This window comes from Mus musculus, chromosome 3 (assembly GCF_000001635.26).
Source record: "Mus musculus strain C57BL/6J chromosome 3, GRCm38.p6 C57BL/6J".
Taxonomy (NCBI): domain Eukaryota; kingdom Metazoa; phylum Chordata; class Mammalia; order Rodentia; family Muridae; genus Mus; species Mus musculus.
In genome coordinates, this window is record NC_000069.6 from 149,340,779 (window position 1) to 149,360,528 (window position 19,750).

The 19,750-nt window shown below is 41.5% G+C and overlaps 1 long non-coding RNA gene and 1 other non-coding gene across 3 annotated transcripts in view; both read right to left on the bottom strand.

Annotated features, from left to right (window-relative positions):
* The window catches only part of Gm30382, a 264,413-nt gene that overhangs the window by 159,592 nt on the left and 85,071 nt on the right, over positions 1-19,750 (bottom strand). The window lies entirely within an intron of this gene.
* On the bottom strand, positions 125-230 carry Gm26468. The gene has a single exon (XR_003954748.1). It is a non-coding gene; the product is annotated as a U6 spliceosomal RNA (small nuclear RNA).

A 19,750-nucleotide genomic window follows, 5' to 3' on the forward strand; every position in this document is an offset into this window, starting at 1 on the left:
ATCATTGAAAATATGCATTTTTTTGTATAATGAAAGACATCTTTATATCTTAAATACTAAAATTTCTTTTAAAATCTGATAGGCAACAAACTCGTGTTCCCTTTTGTTTGTTTGTTTATGTTTGTTTGTTATGGAACACTTTATTAATATGCAAGTTACCCTTGACAGGGTCCATGATAATCTTCTCTGTGTTGTTTCAATTTTAGTATATGTGTTGTGGGAGTGAAAACATACATATTCTTTTTTGAAAGGTTCAGAAATATTTGTAGTAAGTAGACTGTTATTTGAAAAAAATAATACTACAATTTGTAAAGAATAATTTGATGATTTTCTTTCATGGAAATTACGTGAAAATTCTCCTTCTCACTTAGTGAATGAAAGAAGTGTGTAATTCCAGTGCTAAGAAGATTTTTAGATCCTTTTCCAACAGCCTACAAATAGGAATTACATAACAGGACATGTTTTCAAAGGTAATTAGTACATCAAGAGCTAAGCAATTCCAAGGTTGAAGAGGGGACAAGTTAGAAAAGTGAACTAAAATGATTACCCCTCTCTCTGTGTGTATAAGGATGTGGTGTATATTTGTGTGTGGTGTATATTTGTTTGTGTGTGATATATTTGTGTTTGTATGTGTATATGTGATGTGAGTATGTGTGCATTTGGGTTTATGTCATGTGTATGTATATGTGGTGTATGTGTGTATGTGATGTGTATGTATAGGTGGTGTTCATGTGCATATTTGAGTGGATGTATGTGATGTGTTTATATGCAGTATGTGTGTGTTTGTATATATGTGTGTGTTGTGTTGTGTGTATATGTAATGTGTATGTATGTTATGTGTGTGTATGTGATGTGTGTGTGGTATGATGTATGCATATGTACATTTGTGTGTGTGTTCTGGGACCTCATACATGAGAGGCTATCTGTCTATCGCTGGAGCTGTGTACCGGCCTCTGCACACTTACTGCAGCTTTCGGATTAAAGTGGAAGGAAGCACACAGCTGTAATGCTCTTTGGTCCCCTCTGTGTCTTGTATTGATGCTGGTTCAGGACAATGCTGACACTTACGTGTCAGGACATGGGACCTTCAGTCTACACATCACAGAAGCACAGACGGCCGAGATGAAATAAAGAAGACGAACCCGTTTGGGGGTCAGGCAGTGTAGACCTGAGCCCTGCAGAGAAGGCCCCTGAAAAGCTGTGCTAGTGTGCCACCATTGCGCTGCCTAGTGGAAGCAGGTGACAGATTTACTTTGTGGAAGAGTCCTGGAAACAGTATGAGGCGTCATGACTGGACGGCCTCTGTTCTGAATCGGTATAAACCTCATCTGCAGTTAAGACATTCACATCTGCCCAGGGGGTGGATCAGTCATAAAAGGAAGTGGGCAGACTGTAGGCTTTGCAATGAATCTGAGGTATTAGGTGGACACAATTTAAATGTTTTTTTTTTCCCTTTTCCTGAAGAATAAACACATAATGGGAGAAAAATGAGGCTCTGAAGGGATTACATATCCCTAAATATTTTATGACCATGTTAGATGCAACGCAGTGTCTTTTGGCTTTATTTGAGAGGGGGAGTATTTACTCACAATTATTTACTTGCCAACTACAAACCCAGCGGCCACTCTCTGAGGTTTCCCCGCGTGGTTTCCCTGTTGGCCGCTCTGTCCTGGCGGGGCTATCTGCATGTAAAGCCCAAGGTCCTTGAGTGAAAGAAGACCAAGTATACCCCGTGCTTTTACCCAGCTGATATTTAATGATTTACCATTTAATATAGTTCATCTTCCATAGCCTGGAGTTCAAACAGAGGCAGCTGCTATTAGGCATGCAATAATATTGAACTTCCTACCCATGACCTATGAGAATGTCTTCCTTCGCTTTAGCTACCGAACCATCTGGCCTTTCCCCTATGCCTGGCAACAGACGGAGTGGCACTGTTTACTTCCCATCAATGCAATCTGGGACAGAATGTATAATTATGCTAGCAGAAGATCTTCAAATCAAAATTCCTTGTGTTAGCAGCGATCTGCAGCTCAGGAGGACAAAACAATACACTTTAGCTCATTATCAAAAGAACAGTGAGAACCTCAGGAAACATAGAAAATGCCCGCTGAGCTGAAATCGATTCAAAGGGTAGAGGTGTCCCTGGTTACAATCTGCAGGGAAACTTATTCTCTTATAACTTCTATTTGCTTTCTTTAGTGTGGAAGTTTAGGCACTTGAAAAGCTTCCCTTCTCATAGCTCTGGAAGATATTTGACAGACACAGAACTAGAGAGATGAAGAAATTATCTAAGGAAGTAGATTTTCTTTTGAAAAGCCTAAAGCAGGGCTGGATTCATAGTATGCTTTCATAACATGCAAAAAGCTGTGGGCTCAGTCCCCCAGTACTTCAAAAATCTGGTATGTGGTGTATATGTATAATCCCAGCACTCAGGAAACAGAAGGATCAAATGTTTAAGGTCACCCTTGCCTACATAGCCCCTTTGAAGCCAACTTGGGCCACATGAGATCCTGGCTTAAAAAGCATTGATAATATTATTACAATACACACAAGCATGTACACACACATGCACACACACACACACACACGCACACGCACACACACACACACACACACACACACACACACACACACACACACAAAGAAAGAGAGACACCAAAACTCAAGTGTAAAATATGTAAAGCTATTGAAGTCTTTCAGAAGGAGAAAAAATGATATTTATGTTAACAGATAAAATATATTTTCTATATCTTAATTTATTAGAATGATTGTCAAGTAGTGAAATATTGAGTACAGACTATACCTTTAATATAAAATTTTGTTAACATTTTAATATCTATAAATTAGGATTTACAGGAATGGGAAAATAATTATGAATTCTCATGCTAATTACAAGTCTTCCAGACAACAACTGTTAGGAGTTATTTGCCCTCTAATTTCCTGCGGTGTACAGTGGACCAAAAGAAGGGTTTTTGTTTGTTTGTTTGTTTGTTTGTTTTTCCTAGCCATACATTCCTAAAAGCCGCAGGAGACCGATTGACCGAGTGTTCTTTCTCATTGTGGACGATGTACTTGAAGGTGTCTAGCCTAAGCTTAGATGTCCTTCTCTCTGGTGAGGCGTCTTTCATTCTTAAAACTAGAGTCAGACTTTCCCTCCAATGGTTTTTTTTAAATTTATTATTATATTTTAAAAATTAACTTTGTTCATAGTTTTAAAAATTATATTTATGTCTATGCATAGTAGAAAATACCTAACACACTAACACCATCCATTTATCTATTTTTGGTATTGGGATTTGAACAGAGGGCCCCTTGCTGGTACCTCTTTGAAGTACAACTACAGTGTTATCTGTGCTTTCCTGCTGAGACATAGTTTCAGCAAGTTGTCCAATCTGGCCTTGAACTCACTTAGGAGCCACAGAAGGCCTTGAATTTGTAAGCCTTTGGTTCTTAGCTTCTAAGGTCTTTGCCATCAGATCAGCTCTGAAGATATCAATGTATTTTCTAAAGTTTGAAATTTGACAAGGATGCAGATAATGTCTACAGTGTTTATAATTGTTCAGCTAGAATGTGTGAAAAGGTAAAACCTTTTCCATGATCGCATGAAGAAGAGTCCCAAGTGTGTATGGACTGGGCTTTGTCCCACACACCTATATTCTCAGTACAGAGGAGGTGGAGACAGGAAGACTGGGAGTTCTGGGTCATCCTTGCCTATGTAATGAGCTCCAGGCCATCCTGGCCTACATGAGAACCTGTCTCAGGAAAACAAAGCCAAGTGAAGCCAAACAGTATATAACATGTTCCAACTCAACACTGCACTGCATCTGCGCAGCTGGCAGGAGGCCCTTAGTTCCATTTATTATTTTCAGTTTTCCTGCCGGGCTGGTCACAGGGCAGGACATGTGTACCTGGACTCTCAGCTTCATCTCTACTTGAGGAGAAGCCTTCTAAGTGCTTGTTTATTTATAGTAACTAGCAGATTTTTGGGCAAATGAATGTGTTGGTATGGAGAACTGAGCCAAAGTGATCATGGTTCTATTAAAAACCCCACGATCAAAGCGCACATTCCATTTTAACACACATCTGTCCGCGTGAGATGCTGCAAATTGAAGATCAAGTGTTCATGCATCAGGCTCAACAACTTAGAAAATTTGATCTGGGAATCCTTCCCGCTCTCCTTCCTTAAGTCCAAACACTGACAGGTATGTTATATGATTTTTATTCCCCTGTTTGCTCAGTTCTAAGATTTATAGGAGCTCTAATTTGAAGCATGGCAGAAATGTCCCCATACAGACAGCAGGGGTTTTCCCCACAAAATTTTATTATAATTGTTTCCAGGCCCAAGGGCAAATTATTATAGGGAAGCATATATTTAAAAATAATGCTTGCGTTCTTCTCTCTTTTAAAACTTTGAAAGTGAGTTCTGTTGCCTTGGTTTATTTTTCAGAGGGCAGATGCGCTGGTTTGTTGTCTTCTGAGCAGCTTCCGCACATGGATGTGGTAGTTGTTCTTAGAGTCCATGTTTTCACAAACAGCCAGAAGCCAATCCAATCTCAGCTACACCATTGGATGAATGCTGTAGAGCACTCAAAGAAAGTGAACGTTTCACGGTTCACTGTCACAGGACCCTCGCAAGGTATGCACCTGTTAGAAGCTAGAAAATGAAAATGAAAATACCAATGGCATTGTCTTAGGAAGGAGCTGTCTGGATGGATCTGTTTCTCATCGGAAGTGGTAGTTAGGGGTTGACAGCAACTGAACTGTTCCATTGTGGTTCAAGGACTAGTGACTTGCCTATCACAGGACAGCAATCTTAAACATATAGAATCTTTTGAAGAGATGGCCTGGCTACACTGGAGACAAGGAGATCACGGGTGGATTGCCAAAGGATGCTTCTTTGAGGAATACTGAGTCTAATTCATCTCAAGCCAAGGTACAACTTTTCTCCCTACCCTGACTGATGACATGCAAGGCAGGAGGCTGCCATGTCGCTCCTTTTCTGTCATGATAGTTGTGGCTAACTGTGTGTACAGGAAATAAAGGTTAACAAAAGAAAGTCTTACTATCTCCTTCCCTTCCTTTTTCTCCTCTTTACCCTTCCTCTTCCCCTTTCTCCTCCTCCCTCTCCTTCTTCTCTTCCTCTTTCTCTCTCTCCTTCCTCCCTCTCCTTCTTCTCTTCCTCTTTCTCTCTCTCCTTCCTCTCTCTCCTTCTTCTCTCCTCTTTCTCTTTAGTGACAGGGCTTTCCTGTGTCGCTTTGACAGGCTTTATCCTGGCTACAGAGCCCAGCCTGGCCTTCCACTCGTAGTGACTCTCTTGGTACAGCCTCCTGAGTGCTGGGATTACAGATATGAGCCACCATGTCTGTCCTGCCACAAAAAATGTATTTTATTGGTATCATATGGCACAGAAGCCTTCAGAGTTGAGGAACCAACAGCCGACATGGCTGTATTTTATGCTTAAGTTCAAGGAAGAATGGGGCCTTGTGCAGAACTGTGATTAGCCAAAAGCTATGTTATCTAATGGAACAGACTGAAATGGGAACCCTTGCAAGGCCCATTTTCTGGATTCTTCTTGGGCACTGTGTAGTTCTGAAATCAAAGTCTTATGTCTTACTGCCTGCAAGATGTCGGGTAGGGGGTTGTGTGGTAGTGTTAAAGAAAACTTCCACATTGTCTTTGGATTCTAGTTGCTAGGACTCGCCTTGGGGAAGAGGAACATTGACTAAGTCAGAGAGTGTCTGTCTCTAAGAGGCTTCCGAATCCCTAGCAGAAGGACCCTTCTACACCCAGTCACAGCTTTTCTAGCTATCTTTCCCACAGCCCAGGAAGCATGGTGCCAGCAACACTGAAAGTCGTATGTAGTGGAATATTCAGTCAACAAGACACTCACACTGTTAATGAGGAAGAAAAAGAGGCTTCACTTGAGAAATTACAAAATAACAAAAACAAAACAAAACAAGACAAAACAAAAGCAAAAAACAAAACAAAACAAAACCAACAAACCAAACCAAACAAAAAATCCAAACAACTAAAGAAACAACAACAACAACAAAAAACAAACAACAACAATAAAAAGAAAAACAAAAATAAAGAAATCTTCATGTGGGATATGATGGTGTGTTGGCAGCAAATATGGGTACCTTTGAATATTATCGAATGAAGAGTCATGTTAAGGAGTCTATGAATTATCAATATAATGATTTGATAATTTCAGAAGAGGGTGGGCTTTTACTTCTATAACACCTGTCTCATTTGTCTGAGTGCTGTGCTCAGAGGTGTATATCACTGCACCTGGCCTAAAGTATAGTCTCAAACTATAAGTGTTTTTTTTAATTGTATTTAGCAACCCTCGGTTATTTTTATTCTTTTAAAAAGGATCCTTAAATGTCACCCTATTCACAGATCACGATCAACCTGGTCGCTATTATAAAGTGTAGTTTAGAAACATGTAAATTGTACCTTACAGGAGATGAGCAATGTGGTTAAGGAAGATGTTTGTTGTTCCTAGAAGACAGCTTGGTGTAGAAAGAGAAACTCCTTAACTCTTAAGGCTGTGGCTCTTCCAGCAGCTTCCAGGGACAACTTGCCTGAGAGTTACCTGAGGAACTTGGAAATGTGCACATTCCTGGGATCCAGGCCAGATCTAGGGAGCCTGTTCCAGTGCAGTTGCTCACAGAACCAGTTTTACCACACTGCTTGCAGATGCTGTGGAAGTGCGGACAACTGTCAAGGCTCCCTCTCAGGAACTCTCTAACCTACATATTAATTTAGAAGCCCCGCCTGTGATAGTAAAACATCAGGGGGCGCTCCCTGAAAGCGTGGGGTGAAGAAGAAAAGTGTGATCACTTGCCTGTTGTGCTCCTGCACTTTGTGAATTAGTTTGTACGGGCCAGGCACTCAACCAAGATGCTCAACATTGATGAATAAGTTCATTTGTCTTGGTTACAAGGCTCTGAGGGATACTATTTGGATGCAAAACATGCATTGTTTCCTTCTTTCCTCATCAGAGGGCCATAATTAGCCAGCCACAACTAGGAATACACAAAGGAAATTGACTATTTCATGTATGTCATATATTCAATAATATTTATATCACGAGAAGATAAATAGATACTTTAAAGCCAGCTACAGGATCCAGTGAGGGACAAAACTTGGTAAAACCATAAACTCTTTAAAGAGGGAGCACAGATGACTTGCCAGCCACTAATTCATTTTCTCTTTTCCTTTTATTTTTAACCAGAATGTTTTTCAGTGTAAGCTCTACGCAGTGCTTATCTTCAGGGATGAACTTATTACCCTCGAAAGTTCAGAACACGTAGGTAGGCTCTCATCGGTAGATACTTGCTGAAAGTAAGATTACTTCTGTTTTATTTTAGCAAAAAAAAAAAGCAAGCTGCTAATGTTTACATTATTCATTCATTTCATCATTCCGCATATAGTTATTGATGACTTTATTCTGTGCATAGCTAAATAAGATAAGGTCTCTTGGAAAAGCTCATAGCTTAAAATCCTGAGAGGAGGGGATGGCAGACATGCCAAAGGGCTAGAAAACGGGAATCTAGACGGATCGGGAACTCCACTTTGGATTTTAAGAACCCTTGCTTGAGTCTCAGTGAAGGCAACATAGTTAGACAGCTAATGGAGTCCTTGAAGGCAGTGTTCAAGGGTTAGCTGAGGGAAGGCAGTCTCTGCAGACATTCCAAGACCAAGGCAGAAGGAATCACTTCTGATTTTTATCACAGATGGTTTTCCACTCAGTTCCTGAGATTCTGATTTGGGTCACACACTCTGGAAGTATTTGTGAGCAAAGTCATTAGCATCTCCATCTAATACCCTCTTTGTTGAACCAAGCTGTCATAGGCTTAATAAACAAGCAGTAAGTGTTTACAGACCAAGTTATGATCTGCTCTGCTCCTTTCTGCTTCTTCTTAGAGTATCTTTTGTCAGGGGTGGGGGGTGGAGGGGGGTCATCCCTTCCTCACCATTGTTAAGCAGGGTGTGTCGACATCCTGTTTCTTTATGTAATTATCCTTTTAGGATCTGTGATAGTTTTGTCTACTAAAATGACTACCCTCTAACTGTGAGGCTACTGGTGCAGGATTCTAACAAAGAGATTGTCTTGTACAAAGAAGGGCACTGGTGACTCTCAGTTAAGAATGTGATGAGTTGAAGGTATTTTGTAGTAGTTGAAATCAGCGAGTCATTGCGAATTCTTCTGTGATACTAGTAATTTCTTTGTAACATCCTTCTAATTGCAGCATATAAAAGAGACAAATGTGAGTTGGACTCTATACATAGCATATTAATCTTGTCTTTTCTGGTTAAAACCGTTTAAGCTCCCACTTCTAGTACAGTTGAACAAAGCAGAAAGCTCTAGTTTTTGGTGCTTGGCTGACTAGCTTCTGGGTCCCCTCCTTTATGAATTGTTTATTTTTAGTTGGAAATGTGTAGGCCAGAAGAAATCTCAGGGTTGCAGGTGGCCTGCGATTAGCTATATGGGAAGTGAAGATGATCAAACTTCCTTCTAGACCCTATGAGTCAAACCCTTTTGAAACAATGGGGAGCGTGTGTCATGTAATTTTCAAGTCTTGTATACAAATGACGGCACTTCTCTGCTTGAGACCTCGTCTTAAAGACAGGACCTGTTTCCTAGAGCCTTTCCATCACACAGCAAATCTGGAGTCTGCGATTAGACTCAAGAGCTATTAAACAGTGCCAGAGACAGGAGGGGGACTTCCACAGCATTTCCTTCTAGCAAAATAATACTCTCCAAGGAGCAGCCTCAGCCTTAGGTCAACCTGACTCAGTGGGAAGAGCGCCACCTATTGACCGTGGCCGCAGAGCGACAGCACCTGGCCACCCTTCCAGCTTACCCCCACCCCACCCCCTTTCTCTAGAGGGCTGAGGATAATGACCTTCTGAGGTGGTCTGAAGTTCACCTAAGTGTTTTCATATCACGCCTTATAATTTGAGGCAAACACATGAATTTAAATCAGTTTTTCAAACAACCAGGCCTCTCTTCTCATTTACTAGAATGGGGGGAAAAATCGGTTTTATTACCTTAAAGATGCCAAACAGTGCCATTTTATTACTGTGGGAACCTGGAAGTCATTTCCGAACTCTTTTGGCAAGGGTGCTATGCAGAGCGTCCAATTCGGCCCTTTAAGTGTCTTCTGAGAACCACCACACAGGCTGTGATTTACTGTCTCCAGGAGTTAAAGGGACCCTTTCTACCCTGAGACTGAAGAAAGAAAGGTGAAGTGTGTTTACCAGGCATCCCAATGAGACTTGCAAGACCAGGAGACGACTCTGAGCAGGAGGCAAAGACACTTTGAGGACACACACTTTTTCAACATGTAATTCTTATTTTGGTACAAAGGAAACTTAGGTTGAAAGTTCTTCAAAGTCTTGGCAGTTTGTGTGTATATTGATAAATGGGTTTTCTGGCCGGAGTCACATACATCTTACAGTTGATGGTGATATGGCTGGTTTACCCCTCTCTTCCTTGTATTGGAGCCCAGAAAGGGTTTAGCATACTTCCATGGCAATACAAGGTTGTAGGTAAAAACACATAAATAGAAGCAGGAATAATGGTACACACACATCTGCGATCATAGCACTGAGAGACAGAGGATTAGGTTGGACGATTAAGAGTTCAAAGCTAGCCTCTACCACTCAGTGAGTTCGAGGTCAACCTGGGCTTCTTGTGAGCTTGTCTCTAGACACATCTGAACATATACATTTATACATATACACCTGAATACATATATACCTATATGTGTATACATATATATATATATATATACACACACATATAACTTTTAAACAACCAAAACCTAAAAATAGCATATATGCATAAAATAAGTATGTTTTTTATATATAATATGTACATTCATATTATATATAGATACATATTTTACATATATATGTAAAATACACACATATTGTGAAGGTACAAAAGTTGCACCAACATATTCAATGGGCTAAACACAATTAAACAAGAGTTAAAAAGATGTTTTCATATTTCCTAATTTGCAAGCAGAAGATGGAAAGACTCCAGCCAGCCTTGTTACTGTTCACTAGTAACAAACAGGAACTTTAATTTCTGTGCTCTCGGTTGACACATCTCTAGTGGCTGATTTCATGGACTCTCAAAGATACACTATCATCGGTGTTAATTACAACATGTGCACACACATATCTTTTCTGCCTTTTATGTTATTTTGAGTGTGTGTGTGGGGGGTATGTGTGTATGTGGGGGGGTATGTGTGTGTGTGTGTGGGTATGTGTGTGTGTGTGTGTGGGAGTATGTGTGTGTATGTATGTATGTGTGTGTGTATGTGTGTATATGTGTGTGTGTATGTGTGTGTGTATGTGTGTGTGTATGTGTGTGTGTATGTGTGTGTATGTGTGTGTGTATGTGTGTGTGTATGTGTGTATGTGTGTGTGTATGTGTGTGTGTATGTGTGTGTATGTGTGTGTGTGTGTGTGTGTATGTATGTGTGTGTGTGTGTGTGTGTGTTTGACAGGCTTGCCCATTTGTTGCCCATAGTCATAAGCATTAGGAGTGAAACCACAGAGACAAACAGGACATTTACCCAGGGGACTTACTATACTGTGTATAACTGGCGCACACTGGACTCTGTTTAAATATCTAAACAAAAAATATCAAATAATGTTGTGATATAATCACGGAAATAATTGTTCAGTCACATAAAAGATGAGAAGCTGCTGATGCAAAAGAGTTTGATAAATTTCCTTTTCTTGACAAAACTCCGAACCACTGATTTCAAGGAGAAAGGCCAGTCTTCCCTCTGCATTTTCCTGCTTTGATGATCACTGTCAGAAGCAACTCTCTAAGAAGAACGTTCTTTCTTTCCCCGTGGTAAACAGCTCAAAATCTTTCAAGGGCAATGCCTCTCCAATAATGGCATGCTTTTCTCTTTTTGTTTATCTTGATTAAATAAGTAACCCATCAATTAATTGTTGTAGCACTGTGGAACAAACCTCTGGCCTTGGGCACTCTAGGCAAGAGAGTGCCTACTGCTGAGTTACATTCCTGGCCCTTAGCAGTATTCCACATTCATAAGCCATAAAATAAAGCTATCAGTAATGGCAGCCTGTAGTTTTCACATGTGTTTCTGTAGGTGATATCATTTTCTTGCAAAGATGTGGTTATTAATGAGGAAATCGTTCTATTTCATTTATTTTTGTTCTGCCAGGCAGGCTCTGTCACTGGGAGAAGACATAAATTACTGGAAATTGTGTGCACTCTGCTTTCTAGCACTCAGGCGATGTATCTATCCTAAAGTAGAGCCTACACCCACCAGGTTTAGGATGGAGTGTTTTCACTGTGGAATTGGACAAAGGTAACAGAGGCCAGGTTCTGCAGTAGCATCTTTCAGATCAGTGGCCAAGAATTAAGGAGGACTCTATCTAGAGCCAAGGAGGACTCCCTCTGGAGCCATCAGTGAGGGCCATACTGCTCTCTGCAATGGTGACTAGAACCCAAAGCCTCCTTCCTTGAAGGGGAGGAAGAGCGTTGAAAGGCTCTGATGCTCCTCTGAGTGGAAGGAAGAGGAGCTTCCTAAGAGCAAACATAATCAGTGCCTTTCTGAATCTGCGCCAATGGCTATCCCAAAGAAAAAACAAAAAGCAGAATTATGATTTATGATGGGCCAAGAGTGTTTCTCTTTATAAAACCGCGCAGCGTCACCTCACCCAATTCCTGTATTTGATTCCATTTACTTAGTTTATACCCGCCTCTACCCATCTACCACTTGATCACCAATCTAACTCAACTCCATATTTGTGTCCTGTTATTCTTTTATCTCTTCATAAAGCTAACCTATTTGGGTTCCTTACCCACAGAGGTCATGTGCTTCATGCCTCATTCAGACACTATTAGCTAATGGCAGGAAGGAAGACACGGAAGTGGGAGTCTCCTCTCTCAAGTTGCTTGAAAGGCTCCCATGGGACTGAGAAATCGAAGCTGGTTAGCACGGTAGGGGGACAGGAGGTGATAATTGCTCATCGACGATTGAGAGGCTTGTAAGTCACATCCCTGGTTCTGGGAAGTCTGTCACAAGAGTTCAAGTGTCAGAGGTAAAAGGTAAGAATTAGGTGGTGGTGATGGGGACAGGTAGTTCAACGCACAAGGTCTCATGCCTGTAAAACATGCCATTGTTAAGAGTTTATTTCTGGTCACAAGATGACAATGTAAAGGAAGCAACTCCTTGTCACACAATATGAAGCAATGATTCAGTTCACAGTGACCCAAGGAGGTGACAATGTACAGCTAAGCTCCCTGCCTCTGGAGGCAGACTCCCAGGGTGTGAATTTTGACTTTTGTTTCAGTCTCATTTCTTGCAAAGTTAGAAACAGCTGTCCATCTCAGGGTGAAGACTAAACGAATTTAAACATGAGAAACTCAAATGCACATAGCTTAAAAGAATATCATGACATACATGGGATATTTAATCTCATATAGAGTGAGAGGAACAGTTAGTTAGTTAGTAAGGGTGAGGGTGTTTCTAGAGAAGATTACTACCTAAGGTCAGAGAGACTCATCCTGAGTTGACTGCACCATCCAATAGACTGGAGACTAGGATGTGTCAGTGAAGAAGAGGAAAGCTATTAGCACAAGCCTTGCCCTCTGCTCTGCAGCCCACCACAACCTGAGCCCTTCTCCCCTGTAGGGCTTCCCTAGCATGCTGGCCTGAAAGTTCTGAGATAGCCCAATTAGTTTCCTCTTCCTTCCATTGTTTGTTCCAGGTATTCATTACAGCCAAGGAAAGTCTCACAAACAGAAGGAGTATAACTGTAATTTAAGGGAAAGTCAACTACTGCCTGTGTTTGTGAGACTTTCCTTGGGTAATGAAGATTATTGATAACAACACAATTGTCCTTCGAGGACATGTCACAGGCCATATATAGTGGGGTTCACTATACCCAACAACCAGAGGCTTCCTCCTCCATAAAACTTAAAACCTGTACAAGATGGAGAAAAATACCGGAAAGAATGCAGATGCCCTGCACTAAAGCTTTTTTTGCTACCTTCAGATTGGGGCCTTTTAGAAAGAAACTCAATGCCCGTACTTGTCATGCGCCAGCGTGCAAACTGCACCTGTGTGTTTCTCACGGGCTGTTCTGAACATCAACTATGGTGGTGTGCGTATGACTAGATTCACTTGAAGTTCTGTTCCCTCGTCCAAGAAAACCTTTAAGAGGTGAAGAGAATGAATAAAGGCTAATCTAAGCATTCTGAGGAAAATATCTTTCCTAAAATACACTCCCCAGTTTGAGGGATCACATATAAATAGTCGTGCCAGCTCTGGAAAACACTCTTGAATGTTACTGCTGACTTTGATAGCCGGCCTTGGCATCTCTGCCAGAACTTGCTCTCTGTTGCGGTTATTCTTAGCATACCCTTGGATAATGCTGTAGGTTAAATGTGGATGGCTCCTCCTATCACGCTGGAGGCAGTAATAATGGCAACTAAAGCAGTCATCTGGAGGATGAGCTAAGCATGAATGTCTTCTAACATGAAGCCTCTTTCTAATGTGTACATAAAAGGTATATGATATATATATATATATATCATATAACACACACATGTACACATATAACGATATGTGAGGATATATTAATATATATTATATAATATGTGTGCACACACATCTCTCTATATATCTCATATATATGATATATATATATATATATCATATATATATCCTCACATATAATCTTTAGAGTAACCCATGAGAAAATAGCATAATAGTAACTGAGTAAAACGCATTGAACATACTAACCTCTTTGCTGGGTATAGATCACATGTACTATTAAAGATTGCTAATCTTGTATAAGATAGAAATCCAAACTAAAAAAAAACAACCAACCAACCAAAACAAAAAACAAACAAACAAACAAACAAACAAAACAAAAAACCAAACCTCTAAACTATTAGGAAAACAGATATTGTACCAGATCTTTTTCTGGAATTGCTTTTTAATTGCAAATATTGTTTTATATCTCTGAAGCCAGTCGATTCGAACAGTATATGCAGACCAGCTTTAAATAAATTGTGCAGAGCTCCATGCTGTTAAAGTCTTTGGTCTCTCCAACATTTTTGCTGCGTCTCCCTGACATACCAATTACTTAATACTGCTACATCTAAAGCCAGGGTTCGTTAGTCTGCCTGAAGGAACACAGAGGTTCCAAGCTGGCATAGCTTCTATTTTATTTTTTTTTTTTTTCCTTGCCTGCAACCTGATTTCTTCTGGGTCTGACCTAATTCCTTTGATGCCCGGGGCTCGGAGGCCAGGGCTAATCTGGAGGAAAGGTGAGACAACTGATAGAAAGGCAAAGGAAGGAGAGAGCTGCACCCGGGAGCTGTGCTCTTCAAAGCCAAAACCAGCACCGGCGAAGCAAATCGCCCAAGTTCTACCCTAGTTTGTAGAGAGGAACTCGACGCAGTGTTTATAACACAGGTCTCTCCTCTATCTTGGTTCTATTAGGTAGCTAGTCAGCACTTTACAGCTAGGGCAAAGTGTCGTGGGGGGATGCAGGGTTGGGGCACGATAGCAAACTGCTAATTGGTAGCATGGCACCAGGAAACTCAAAGTAAGGAAAAAATGTCTGCTTAGAAAGAGGCCAGCAGCAGCACTGCGGAAGCCATCATCATGGAAAAGGGTTCCACAGAAGGTCACGTGATCCTCTCAGCTCTGTTCCTAGACTTTGGAACGTGCCGTGATTCAGGCTTTCCTAGACCTGTCCATTTATTTATTGTACCTCTGGGTCTGTTCTCAGGAGCTGTTTCCCGTTGCGAGGCAGATTCTTCTTACCGCTCAAATGCGCTTCAGACATCTTGTAGTCATTAAAGCGCCTAAGGCAGGGCCAAGGGGGCAGATTTTCCTAGCGTCTTCGCTCATCTTGATTTTGGATTACTTTGAGTCTTGAAAAGCAGGAAAATGACATTGTAAGCAGTGACCCCCCTTGCTTACAAACGGCACGTTTCTTTGTTTGAAACGTGAAGAAGTCATAATTTTTCATGGATCTACAGAAAAGGGGTGGCGGTGGTGTCCACTTGTGACCTGAAGAATGAGGGCTTACAACGCCATCCTGACACCTGCGACCATCAGAAGAGATAGATGCTCCATCTAAAGCAAGGAGATTCTCAGTGGCGGGATCCATCCTCAGCACAGTGCCCTGCCTCACTACCAGGCGGTTGTCTTATACTCCACCAACGTTCACAGTCATACAGTGCTTGGCTTCCCAACTCGGTATTCACGCGGCATCCAAGTTCATGTTTCCTAACCGTATGGACAGCTTGCGGACTCTAAGCAGACAGGAGCCACTGAATTTTGGAGCTTTCACTCTGGCCTGCCTTGGGTGCCTAATTGATGCAGCTTCGTGTTTCAGGATATAGATTCGGATTCGAAAACCTTATCTTAGGCATTTTTTAAGACCAATTTATTCATGGACTATTTATAATGTTACTTGACACAAACCTTATTATTATTATTTTTTGTGGTTTTGCAATGAAAAAAAAAAAAGAAAAGAAAGAAATGAAAAGCAAGAATGTGACTGGTCCTGAGTTTTGGCACCAGATGAATGAGATAAAGAAAAAAAAGGAAAGAATCCGACTGCCCCGAAGTATGGTGGAGGAGAAGGTTTATTGTAAATAAAAGGGAGAGCATAGCCAAAGGCTAGGGCATCTAGGAGAGTCCAGAGTGGACATGACCCTGAACCAGGCCTTGTGAGGAAAGGGGACGGTGGGGGAGAGGCAGACCTAGAGTCCAGGAAAGTAAAGGTTAGGAAAAAAAAAAGACCTGGTAACCAAAACGGTTGGATTATGTAGGGGAGGGGAGCTGGGGGAAGGACTGCCCAGCCCCTGGATTGGAGAAGATTAGGTTTATACCAGCATTGCAGACCCTGTAACTGGTAGGGACTGAGGGCTGCAGGGAGAGCCTGGTGGCCAGGTTCTGCTTTGATATGCTAATGACACCCCAGTTAGCCCTTTATCCCAGGTTTGAGACCCAGCATCCAGGAACAGTAGGTTTGCATGGTTTATATTTTCTTTTATACTTTTCTATTTGAATAGTGTGTGCAGCAGGGAAAGGGCACGTGGTGAGAAAAATGTTCCTATTAGGAAGGGAGACTAGGAAGAGGCAGGGAAAGAGTGAGAGAGGAAGAGGAGAGAGAAGAGAGGGGAGACAGAATCAGATAACTCATAACATATGAAAGTAACAGCTATAATTAGTTATAGTCAGAGTACTGGAGTGAGTTAGAAGGCATAGGCAGCGCTGTGTAGTGTTGCTCTGTTTTACTTAGCGTGAGCCCACAGAATCAACATTTATACACTGATGGAAAATGTTGGCAGTTTGATCTGTTTCTGTAAGAACTGGAAAGGTCACTTTAAAACAACATTGCTCTGTGCCATCTCCTACTTGACACAAAGAAGTAGAAGGTCATTTATCAGAGTGAGCTGGGGCCACTTTACCTGGCTGGCCCCTCCCACATAGAATAATGAGCACCCAAGACCAGAAACATCCATCTTCAGTTTAGACCTGGGACCATACCTGACCCCTCGCCCCCTCCCCATGTTTAGAGGTTTACCCTGCTTCTTTTGAGATCCATTGTAACACACGTGTTGAGCAGGTAAAAGATTAATTTGCATTTGTAAACATGTAAACCCTTGAGGGCAGTTGTATTTATGCACAGGTGAACCAGGATCTTTTAGCAGTAAATCTATGCAGTTGACATTTTTATGCCTCTCTCTCTCTCTCTCTCTCTCTCTCTCAAATTATTTTAAGCACAGGTCTAAGCACACAAACAGCTTAGTCTCAATATTAAGCTGCTTGTTGAATTCATCTTTGGGTTTATGATATAATTTATGTGGTTCATAAACAAATATTAGGTACAAACTTTATATGTATATACATTTATTTTTCTAAGATACCAACATTTTTATTACTAAATACAGTAAAGGAATAATTTATTTCTATCTTATTAAAACAACCGCCCATTCATAAATGACTCCAATTATACTAAAATAAGAAGACACTCTAAAAAAATGAGCAAGATCTTCTTATAGAACATCTAGAAGAGATTGTTTCTATTCTTGCTTTTTTTTTAATATATATACGAAATTATGAGGCTCGTTCGGTCGAATGGCTCCACATAAGCTGTGCTCTGCAAAATTCCCCTGCACACAATTTTATTTTTACAGAATTCTGATGAGCTGCGTGCAGTGCTGTGGAATCCTTCAAGCGAGCTAGACCTAATGCTTATGATAATGATCATAGCAATTACAAACACAATAGATACCCATCGCCTCTGATGAGGTCTGAATTCCCTAAGAAAGGGAGACCCATCCCTCTTCGTGAGTTCTTCCGTTGTCACAGCCTCATTGTTGATAACTAATAGGCAAAAATGGAAGGAAGAGATGCTCTAAAGCCACAGGGAAACAAAAGCAAAGCGCCTCTCTTCCTCCACGTGCTCTGCTAACCCCTTTCTCAGATGATCTTGGCAGCTCTACCTCTCTGCCTCACTCTCCTGCTAACCTCTCAAGGCTAGCCAAGCCAGCTCCTCCCCCCTCCCCTCTCTCCTCTCTCCCGCTGTTTCATTACATTTTCTTATGTGCATACCATCAAGTCCTCTTGGACACATAATAAGATTTGTGCCAGACTATGTTTCTTGGCTTTAATGGTTAGTTAGCTTTCCAGAATACACATGCAGCTTTATACATGCTTTTATTACTGACATCATGAGAACGCATCGCTCCTATGTTTACAATCGGGTGCTCACCCTTAAATAAAAGCCAGGAGACCCCTGGTTGTTTAAGGGAATCTTTGAAAAGCAGAATAAAAACAGCTGTTATCTGCTCGAACCATTTCATTTGCTTTCCTGATCTGCATGGTAATGATGTGTAGCAGTGGGCAGTCTCCTGTGTTCATTATCCACCGTACATCACAGCCTCATTCAGGTCTGAATTAGGGCTCTGTCCCAGAGTTCCAACACAATCATTTCACCCTCACATCTAGCAGGTGCTGGTGTTTGGGGGGCAGGAGACACGGGAGCATAAAACACCTATGCTTGCTCCCCACTGACCTCCAGCTTCAAGAGGCTGGATTTCATAGGCAGGGTGGGTTTGAAAGCACAGCCAGCTCTTTACTGAAATCTCATTCACCAGGAACACATTGCACACATCCTCTTGTCAAACAAACGAACAATAGGGTGGTCCTTATTAATCAAAGCCTGGCTAAACTAAGTACAGATGGGAGGGAACAGTGGACTTCTCCATGAAGATTTCTAGAAACAGGAGGAAATGTCTTTCACTTTCCTTCGAGAGAGAGTGGTCAGAAAAGAACTCAAATCAAATTAAGTCCAAATGAAAGAAAACAACAGAAATAAATAGAAAACTTTCAATCCCATTATTGTCAGGATCCAAAGTGGAGGGGAGGGCTGATGGTCCTTCCTGACTGCCAGTCAACTCCACCGTCCCCCAACTCATTCTGAGGATGCAGTACTACCCGAATTCTTAAGACACCAGCACTCTTGAGTTGCTTTGAACCCCCAAGTCCTCTTCTCTTATAGCAGACGTTGATGACTGGGGAGCAGAGTCTTACTTCACTCGAAGTCAGTGACCTTGAAATGGGGGCAGCATCTCCTCTGCAGAGTCCAGCTCATCCCTGACGAACACACCCTTTGTTGTCTTTAACAACAACAGGAATTATCCACAGCAATGGTTGCAATCTTGGGATGGTGAGATGGTTCAGCAGGTAAAGGTGCTTGCCGCCAAGCCTGACAGAGTGAGGTTTGATTCCTGGGGCCCAAACAGCAGAGAGGGAAAGAGAGACAGAGAGACAGAGAGAAATAGACAGAGACAGAGAGAGAGAGAGAGAGAGAGAGAGAGAGAGAGAACCAACTTCTGCAAGCAGTCTTCTGATCTCTACACATTTTTTTGTAGCACATCAAGACAAAACAAAAAAGGGGAGTGTTTTGAATATGTATATGTAATGTATATTATATATGTGTAGTGTGTGTTGAGTGCAATGAACTGTGAATCAGAAAAGCAAGAGAGTGTTACAAGAACACACAGGGGCTGGGGAACTAGTTCAGTAGACAAACCAGGTTCTAGTCTTTAGAAAGGATCTATCGTAGCTGTTTTAGCACAGTCAGTCCCACTTCTCTGTCATGCCATTCTGTTTTCTTGTAGCTCAGGTGGACTTTCAGTGTGAAGGAGCAGGAGATTCTAACATGTTCCTCATCAAGGCCGGGCATGGTGGCACATACCTTTAATCCCAGCACTCGGGAGGCAGAGGCAGGCGGATTTCTGAGTTCGAGGCCAGCCTGGTCTACAGAGTGAGCTCCAGGACAGCCAGGGCTACACAGAGAAACCCTGTCTCAAAAAACCAAAAAACCAAAAAACCAAAAAACCAAAAAACCAAAAAACCAAAAAAAAAAAAAAAAGATGTTCCTCATCACACACAGGCCTTAAAACAAGGCTAAACTCGAATCATACTTGAGAATTTCTTTGTGAAGTCCTCATGGCAGAGCTCATGGCAGAGGGTGTGTGGCTTCAACTGATAAAACAAACCAATGGTATGAAAACAACTGGGGGCCAGCCCTTTCTCCAGCTGAAAGCTTTCAGGAAGCCTATAGCAGCATTCTTTCCTCTTGTTCTTGGTGAAGAGCCATCAACAGAATAGAGTAACGTGTGGCTAAAGATTTTTTTAAAGGCTCT